The 9,611-nt window shown below is 37.0% G+C and overlaps 1 long non-coding RNA gene across 1 annotated transcript in view; it reads left to right on the top strand.

Annotated features, from left to right (window-relative positions):
* LOC125145365 overlaps window positions 1–8,334 on the top strand; it is an 11,230-nt gene extending 2,896 nt beyond the window's left edge. Inside the window, exons 2-3 of the long non-coding RNA XR_007143744.1 lie at window positions 3,979–4,069; window positions 8,009–8,334. This is a non-coding gene — a long non-coding RNA (uncharacterized LOC125145365). The remainder of the gene's footprint in view (window positions 1–3,978; window positions 4,070–8,008) is intronic.
* Window positions 8,335–9,611: the final 1,277 nt, after the last annotated feature.

The raw sequence follows: 9,611 nt of genomic DNA, 5'->3' as shown, positions 1-9,611 counted from the left end.
TCTAAGACTCCCCCAATGGTTTATGTATGCCACCACTGTAGTGTTGTCCATTCTCACAAAAACAAGGTGCCCCTTTAGGAATGGGAGAAAATGCCTCAGCATCGGAAAAACTGCCAGCGTTTTCAGATAATTTATGTGGAGATTTGCCAGATGTGTAATTCCCACACAGTTGATAACGTATCTGGTTTTATCACTGGACTCAGCTATGTTCAGAGCACGGCTGTCAGAGGAAAGAGTGAAAAAATTCACTCAATGTCTAAAAACCTTTTTGAATTTCGAGAGTATGAAAGGCTTCATAATGAGAGCTTTCATGGCATTTTCCTCCAACTACCAATGAATCTAAATCAGCAAATACCCAGATTGCCCACACTGTGTGTATACACAAACACACAAGTGTAATATTGTAATATCTCATGTACACCTCAACTTAGTACTGAACAGAGACTTCATACCTTCTTGTTAATTTTGGACTTTTTGTACAGGCCCTGATTCACATTCTGATTCTGTTTTTGTGAAACACATAAACACAACATGTCATTCTGCAAGACAAGTCTCACCCAGGGAGATACACATGTTGGCACAAAGTCAAACAGCACCATACTCAGTAATACTCATGGTTTTGTAATGAACCAACATTGCTGTAGCTCATTATCCCATCAGAACATACTGAATTTTATTTTAGCTGTTAGAACAGCCCTTCTCCTAATTAGTCTAAAATGCCATGAGGCTTGGGCCCACACAATAATTAGAATGGGGAAAACACCAGGGAGACTTTTGGAAGCTGTGATAATGCAAACATTGGAGACCTATAAAACACTTTATGGTCTTATACTACAGAACCTGAGCTTTTTCAATTAAAGCCATAAAAGTTATGTAACAGCTTTCCAGTTATTGTTTGTGACTTGGAAAATGTCAACATATTTATTTAGTCAAGCTTTTTATGAGTATATTTTTTTAGGTAAAGAAGCAGATCTAGAGGGTTCATGATCATAAAGTGTTTTAGTAAAAGTGATTTGGTGGCGGATTGGGTGCTGTCACCCCTCTACTCTCATGTTCACTCAGGTTTGCTGATGATGGAGTGGTTGGCCACTTTATAGTAAATGAAGCCCTCATGTCTATCTGAGACATCTTCTGGCTCTCCCTTTTAGTTAGCTAGTCTTGCCGGTGTCTACACATTGACCTTAATTATTAGAGGATCACAAGCATACCTTATATGCTCTATTCTCTCCCAGGGCTATGTACAGGACATTTCCTCACAATTTGATAGATGTAATTTAGCTCAAGATGTGCTTAGTTGGTAGATTCCTAACTAAATAAAACAGTGCTGTATCTCAAGCAAAACTGTAAAAATATTTGAACTTAGTATTAGTTAAGACGTGAACATTTGTGCAACAAGCTTATTTTTCCTTTTTTTAAAATGAATATTATTTGTTTGCTATGTTCTTCAAAGGAGAAAGAAAATCTGATAGTTTTGCTGTTTTTTCACATCCTGCTGTTTATGTAGACATCCTGTATCCTCTGAAAGTTTAGCTCATTCTCCATTCACTGACATGAGAATGAAACAAATCTATACCTATGCCAACTCACATTTAATAAAAACCCTCCAATTCACTATTTCAAAAAATTTGAATACTTCATAAGACCAATAAAAAATATTTTTAGTGAATTGTTGGCCTTCTGGAAAGTATGTTAAAAAGTATGTACTCAATACTTGGTAGGGGCTACTTTTGCTTTAATTACTGCATCAATTCAGCAAGGCATGGAGGTGATCAATCTGTGTGGCACTGCTGAGGTGGTATATCTACTGTATATATGGAAGCCGAGGTTTCTTTGACAGTGGCCTTCAACTCATCTGCATTTTTTAGTATCTTTTTCTTATTTTCCTCTTGACAATACCCCATAGACTCTCTGTGGAGTTCATGTCTGGTGAGTTTGCTGGCCAGTCAAGCACACCAACACTATGGTCATTTAACCAAATCTTGCTGGAAAATGAAATCAGGATCTTTAAAAAGCTGGCCGGCAGAAGGAAGCAAGGAGTGCTCTAAAATGTCTTGGTAAAAGGGTAAACACTAGCAGATGACTCCAAATAATCACAGACTGTAGAAACTTAACACTGGACTTCAAGCAACTTTGGCTATGAGCTTCTCCACCCTTCCTCCAGACTCTAGGACCTTGGTTTCCAAATGAAATACAAAACTTGCTCTCATCTGAAAAGAGGACTTTGGACCACTGGGCAACAGTCCAGTTTACCTTCATCTTAGCCCAGCTAAGATGCCACTGACGATGTCTGTGGTTGAGGAGTGGCTTAACAAGAGGAAAACGACAAGTGTAGCCAAATTCCTTGACACGTCTGTGTGGGGTGGCACTTGATGACTTGACCCCAGCCTCAGTCCATTCCTTGTAAAGTTCACCTGCCCCTTTTCCACCGAGGCAGTTTGAGTGCTGGTTTGGAGCCAGAGCCTTAATTAGAACCAGTTCGTTCTTTTTCGACAGCAAAAGCACCGGCTCTGAACCAGGAAAAGTGGTTCATCAAAACGCTGCTGGTCTAGACTTAAGAACCGCTTGCGTCAGGGGCTGGGGGCGGGGCTGTGTGTGTGTGTGTGTGTGGTGGTGGTGGGGGGGGGGGGGGGTTGGGTTTACTGTTAGCGCATTTGATAATGTACCTTAAGTATACTAATGTTTAGTACACTTTTACTTTACCGCAATATGATCAATCATCAGCACACATGATAGTAGGCAGCTATATGTTAAGGCTAACATTTTTTCTGTGTTAATGATAAAATAATGTTATGTACTTTCTCGATTACAACCTCCGTTTATACAAATTACATGGAGCTGCACTTACACGTAGAATTCGCCGTGTTTGGATGACAATGTAGGTTCACAAAGCCATGAGCATTAACAGTAAAGCAACATTCACCATTGTTGATGTTGTGTTTGTGTTTGCCGATGCTTCACTAATGTTGCTGGGAAACATAACACAGTGACGTCAGACTCGACTCTGTGATGGCTCTCTAACCAATGGAAGGCAAACCGGTTCTTAGAAGGTTCGCCAGTGGAACCAACTTTGAACCAGCACCAGTCAAAATGTCCATGTACTGTCAAAATGTCACTAACTTTAACTGTTCATTTCCCTACAAGATTTGAAAGAGCAGTAATGGCAGCAATGGCATTGTGAGACATTAATTTACATTAATTCTGAACAGTCTGGGCCTGTTGTTTGTGAACAAATCAGAACATATTATTGTAAATGAACAAAGTTGTGTCAAATATGTTTCTGGAGCTGGGATCTAAAATTCTGAGGAGTTAAATACGGCTGGAATATGTCTGTCAAAGTCATGTTTGTATGCAGTATGTGACATCAACTCATACTGAGCTTAGTACAGTGCCACTAAGTAATATACTGTACAACTGTATCTGGAAGAATACACTATTAAATATTTTTGTACTTTAAATGCTGTGTTCCATCTAAGGTTGTAAATATATAATTAAACAGTACATGACTCTGATATATGGGTTGGCACTCTGTCCAGGGTGTATCCTGCCTTGATGCCCAATGACGCCTGAGATGTGCACAGGCTCCTCTTAACCCAGAATAGTTCGGATAAGATAGAAGTAGAAAATGAATGAATGAATGAATGACTCTGTTATATATGGGGCTCCTCTTAGGACAAGATCAGAGGAAGTGCATGAGTGTTTTATACATATCTTAAGACATAGGGAAATAATGCAAATTTAATATGACTTTCCACTATGTTTTTACATCATGAAAATCTATAAGACTTTATATGTTATGTACTGTAGGTCAAATATGACATATGATTGAAGATCAATTTTGCAGCATATATGTCACTTATAATATTCTGTTGGAACAGATTAGAATCGCATCTTTTTAACAGAAGTTTTCATATGGGCAATGTCCATAGCTTTGAATTTACTCTTTATTGATAACTGGAATGTTTTCTGGGAGTGTCCTAGGCTATTCGGGGCTGATGGCCTGCACCCCAGCAGAGTTGAAGCGGAGAACCTCTTGGACCACATCTCCAGGGCGCTGCACACCTTCTGACTGGTAAACTACGATTTAAATCTAAATTTTAACAGCCATCCTTCACCTCGTCACATTGATACAAATGCACACATAGCTCATCCTATAGAAACTGTGTCTGTTCCCCGAGTAGTGAGATCAAAAAGTAAATGCATGAGAAGTTCTGGAAATAATTTTACTGTAATTAGACCAAAAAAATGCCAAAGAAACAAACAAAAACAGTTCCTAAAGTTTGGGCTTCTGAACATTAGATCGCTTACACCCAAAACACTTATTGTAAAGGAAATCATCTCAGAAAATAGCCTTACTGCACTCTGTCTTACTGAAACTTGGATCAACCCAAATGAATACATCGGTCTAAATGAGTCTACACCATCAGGATATATCTACTGTAAGCATGAGCCTCGCCAGACTGGTCGTGGAGGTGGTGTTGCCACTATCTTTAGTGATTTCCTTACTGTTAGAGAACACAGTATAGATTTAATTCTTTTGAAAGGCTTGTTCTTAATGTTACACTCTTGCACATGCACACGAAAAAAATCCATGATGTCTTTTGCTACAGTATAGCGACCGTGTACCCCAGGGCCCTATACTGATTTTCTTACAGAGTTTGCACATTTTCTTTCAGACCTATTGGTTAACTTTGATAAAGCATTAAATGTAGGAGACTTTAACATTTATATTGACGATTTAAATGATGCTTTAGGACTCACATTTGTGGGCCTACTAAACTCATTTGGGCTTAAACAAAACATCACTATAGCAACTCATCGTCTTAATCACCCACTAGATTTAATAATATCACACAGAATAGATGTCACTGATAGATATCATACCTCAAAGTGATGACATCACAGACCATTACCTCATACTGTACACACTACCTGTAGAACAGACTAACTGTGTCTCACCATGTTATCGACTCGGTAGAACTATTATTCCGACAACTAAAGACAGATTCACAAATAACCTGCCTGATCTGTCTGGACTTCTTACTTTACCCTTAAACACAAACGATTTAGATGTAATGACTAACAGCATAGGCGCTATATTCACTAGCACATTAGACACTGTTGCCCCTGTCCGATTAAAGAAGGTTAGAGACAAAACACCTGCACCATGGTATAATAGTCATACTCACACCCTCAAGAGAAACCCATAACCTCGAGTGAAAGTGGAGAAAAACCAAATTAGAGGTTTTTAGAATTGCATATAAGGACAATATGTCGAACTATAGACAGGCTCTAAAAACTGCTAGGGCTGAGCACCTGAGCAAACTCATAGAAAATAACCAGAACAATCCCAGGTTTTTATTTAGCACAGTGGCTAGATTAACAAAAAAACAGAAATGTGAACACACTACTCCATCACAGTTCAGTAGTGAGGCTTTTATGAGATTCTTCACTGACAAAATTAAAAGCATCAGGAACAAAATAGGTGATGTTCAACATTTGAGAGCACCTTGTGACCCAGTCTCACCTAAAGCGCTACACTGTACTACTGTACAGTGCTTTACAAGTACAGGACAGGAAGAGTTAGATAAGCTTATTACTACAGCTAAATCAACAACTTGTTCACTAAACCCCATTCCAGCTAAATTACTGAAAGAAGTGTTATATAAATCTGGTGAGCCTCTGCTTAATATTATTAACTCCTCGCTATCTTTAGGTTACGTCCCTAAATCTTTCAAGTTGGCAGTTATTAAGCCACTCATTAAGAAACCTAATCTAGATCCTAATGAACTATCAACTTACAGACCTATTTCACATCTTCCGTTTATGTTTAAAATACTAGAAAAGGTTGTGTCTGTTCAACTGTGCTCCTTCTTACAGGTGAACAATATCTTTGAAGAGTTTCAGTCAGTTTTCAGGCCCCATCATAGCACATTAACAGCACTTGTTAAAGTTACAAATGACTTGTTTCTTAGCTTTGTGCCAAGACTGTATGTCCCTATTAGTTCTACTTTACCTTAGTGCTGCATTCAACACTATAGATCACAACATTCTCCTAGATCGCTTACAAAATTACACAGGTATTCATGGACAGGCTTGCCACAGATTCTCAAATGGATTTAGGTCTGAACTTTGATTGGCCATTCTAACACATAAATATGCTTTGATTTAAATTATTCCATTGTAGCTCTGACTATATGTTTAGGGTCAATGTCCTGCTGGAAGGTGAACTTCCGCTGCAGTCTCAAATCTTTTGAAAACTCTAACAGGTTTTTATCTAATATTTCCATGTATTTGGCTCCATCCATCTTCCCATCAACTCTGACCCTGTGTTCAAGGTAATGTGCAATATTAGGTTTCCGCCACACATAGCATTTTGCATTTAGGCCAAAAAGTTTAATTTTGGTCTTGTCTGACCAGAGCACCTTCTTCCACATGTTTGCTGTGGCCCCCACATGGCTTGTCACAGACTTCATACGGGATTTCTTGCGGCTTTCTTTCAGCAAAGGCTTTCTTCTTTCCACTCTTCCAAAAAGGCCAGATTTGTGGATGACAAATAGATGTCCTATTTGTTCACTGTTTTTGTATGTTGTATGCTGTTTATTCACTAGTTGACTTCTGAAGGCAATTGGTTCTAGTGGATTTTAGTTTAGGGGCATCAGAGTAAAGTGGGCTGAATACAAATGCCTGCCACACTTTTCAGTTATTTATTTGTAAAAAAAAAAAAATGGACATCATTTATCATTTTCCTTCCACTGCACAAATATGTGCCACTTTGTGTTGGTCTATCACATAAAATCCCAATAAAATACATTTTTGATGTTGAAGAGTGTGGCCACCTTTATGAGTGGGCCTAATTACGTTCTCATTCACCTGTACTGTGACTGGAATGGAAACAACTGATTTTCCATGAATTTTACAAGGAATTCATACTATGGACCCAGAGGTCTGTAAATAATAATTTGTGGACCTGACTGATTAGACTGCATCACCTCCTTCTGTGCCAGTTAGACAGGGCTGATAATTGTCCCTGGGACGACTAGCTTAATTTAATGCTACATACTTATTTCCTTTAGTTCATGTTTCTTATAAACATAATATATATCAATAACAGTTTCATTAAAAATAAGTGTTCGAATATTTAACAGTTCTAGCTTCATATCAAATGTGTTTTGATCTGCATTAACAATGTGTTGGATCTCCTTTAACAATGACAATAAGTTACATTCACTGAGGAGAGAAAACCTGTTAGATACATGAGGCAGAGAGGATTGATGAAGGCCCTAATGCTGGAATTGGGGGTTACTAACTATGACTAAGGCAGCAGACTTTCCCCTACAGAAACTACGTTGCTCTTAATCTCGCTATCCATCTCTACAGATTGGATGTGTACCACTAATGTTGCAATCTTTTTTGTCAAAGAGCGAGGTAGTATTTGCTTAAATATTACAAAAAAGCTACTACTATAGATAGAAAAAGTATTAAATCACGTTTATAAGATGCTTGTGACAAATAAAGAACCCTGAACCTTGAAGGAAACACACTGTTATTACTATTTAATACTATTTGATATGCATCCAGAATATCTTGCTTCTTGCAACTTCTTTTTGTTCCCAAAATGAAACTGAAGGAAAAAAGATTTATTTGTGTAGGTTCAGTGTCATGGTAAGATTGTTATTGATGCTTTCCATTGATGCCTAAGCAGTTGAATATAGAACTTAATTTTTTTAAATCTGTGGCTTGATGCAGCAAGTAATGATTTTTGGATTTCAGTGGACAGATCGTTGCCAATAATTTTGTGATTCCACTTACTTTGGCAGTTGAAGAATGTGATGTCATCAGAATACATACTGTTGTAACAAGGTTTTCCTCATTTTGAGCATTTTTATATGTCACATGTCTATGTTGTGAGTGGATAGATAGGGTGCTAATCCTTTAAGAGTTGATTGGATAGATACAGTAGGTTCAAGTGTATAGGTAAATGAATTGAGAATTTCCTTTTCAACCACAGTGATTGAGAGAGCTGTAGAGAAGAAGAGCATCAGTCCTGCACACCAGCAATTCCACTTGCCCTCATTCCCACCACACAGGCATGTGTATGAGCTGAGCCAGGATTCTAAGGTTCCTTCAACATATGTCAATAGGAATTTTTTGGATATTCGATCATTCAAAAAGTAAAGTCTGAAAGACACTACTGAGTTTGGTGGAAGTAGCTTAAAAGCTTAATATTGATATAATTAATATAACTATTTATGTATATAGAATTAAAAGTGAAAAGAAAAGAAATCATTTAAGTGCTAAAATTCTATAACTTCTGTTCTTAAATAAAAATATGTAATGAAATATTTGTCTTGTTTTCATTATTGCCACAGATTTATTTTTTTAAATATAAGTTCACTTTCACACGAAGGCTTATACAGCTTGAAACATCATGCAAAAAAAATGCAGCTTATCTTATTATCCAAGAGTTCTCCTTTTCATCTCATAAACTTATGACTCCTTTTGCAAATGTTTTGTAAAAAGTGCCATTATCTTTGGTCCTAGATCTCTTGCCTTTAAATTATTAGTTTTGTACTCACAGGCCATGTACTTTACAATTTATCCTGTTCATTGCATACTACCTTTTTTTTACTGTACCTAATTTTTGGATTTTGTCAAATTTATCGGTCACACACTGATATCCCAATTTTGCCATGTTCCGACCACAACCTTTTTTTGAACATGCCCTGCTTTGAAAACCTGTTGTTTTGTTGTTGCACTTGTATCCTCTCAGCATTACTTTTTTACCCTGAAAATTGTATTCAGTTTGCTCTTAGTCAAGCCATAAGAATTGATATTTATAGTGATATGATTTCTTTGTAGGATGAAATGCTGACTTGCTATGGCATCTTCTTTTAATGCTGTGCAACACTTCAGAGATAGCAAAAATTCAGCTAAATAAAAAGATCAGAGCCTTTTTTCTGCAGGCCTAATATGTCAGTGTTTGGATTTCCTGCTACTGGCAAGATCAATAAATGATGACAACCATTCAATGTCTCAACCCACAATGAGCTGTATACTCCCTAGTTTCTGTGTGCCATAATACATTCTGTGGCTAGACATCTGATAATCATAAATGCTAAACAAACATACAAAAAATATACTGAATGTGTTTACCACCTATCAGAATTTTATTAGAAACAGTATAAATTCTGCCATTCATTTAATTTACAAAGCAAATTTTATTTTGACCTGTTCAACTTTGCAACAATTGCCTTTTTTTGGCTTTGAACTTATGTCTCTTAAAGTTGCTGCATTGTCCTCCACCACTCTGCAATGTCAGCATAACTTTTCCACCACAGCATGGGTGAGGACTTTTATTCTCTCTCCATATTTTTTGTTCCTTTCCAAGTGCGGTGACTACACTGCTAAATAAACTATATATATATATATATATATATATATATATATATATATATATATATATATATATATATATATATATATCCTGGTAGACATTAGTTAAAAGTATACAGTACTTCTAAAAAGTTAAATAATCATGTTATTGTAGTTATGTTGGCTCAGTTTGGATTACACAAACAATTCCACACAATAATTTTAGTTAAAGATCAATA

Source organism: Tachysurus fulvidraco, chromosome 1, assembly GCF_022655615.1.
Source record: "Tachysurus fulvidraco isolate hzauxx_2018 chromosome 1, HZAU_PFXX_2.0, whole genome shotgun sequence".
NCBI lineage: Eukaryota > Metazoa > Chordata > Actinopteri > Siluriformes > Bagridae > Tachysurus > Tachysurus fulvidraco.
This window is presented reverse-complemented; position numbering and strand designations above follow the sequence as displayed.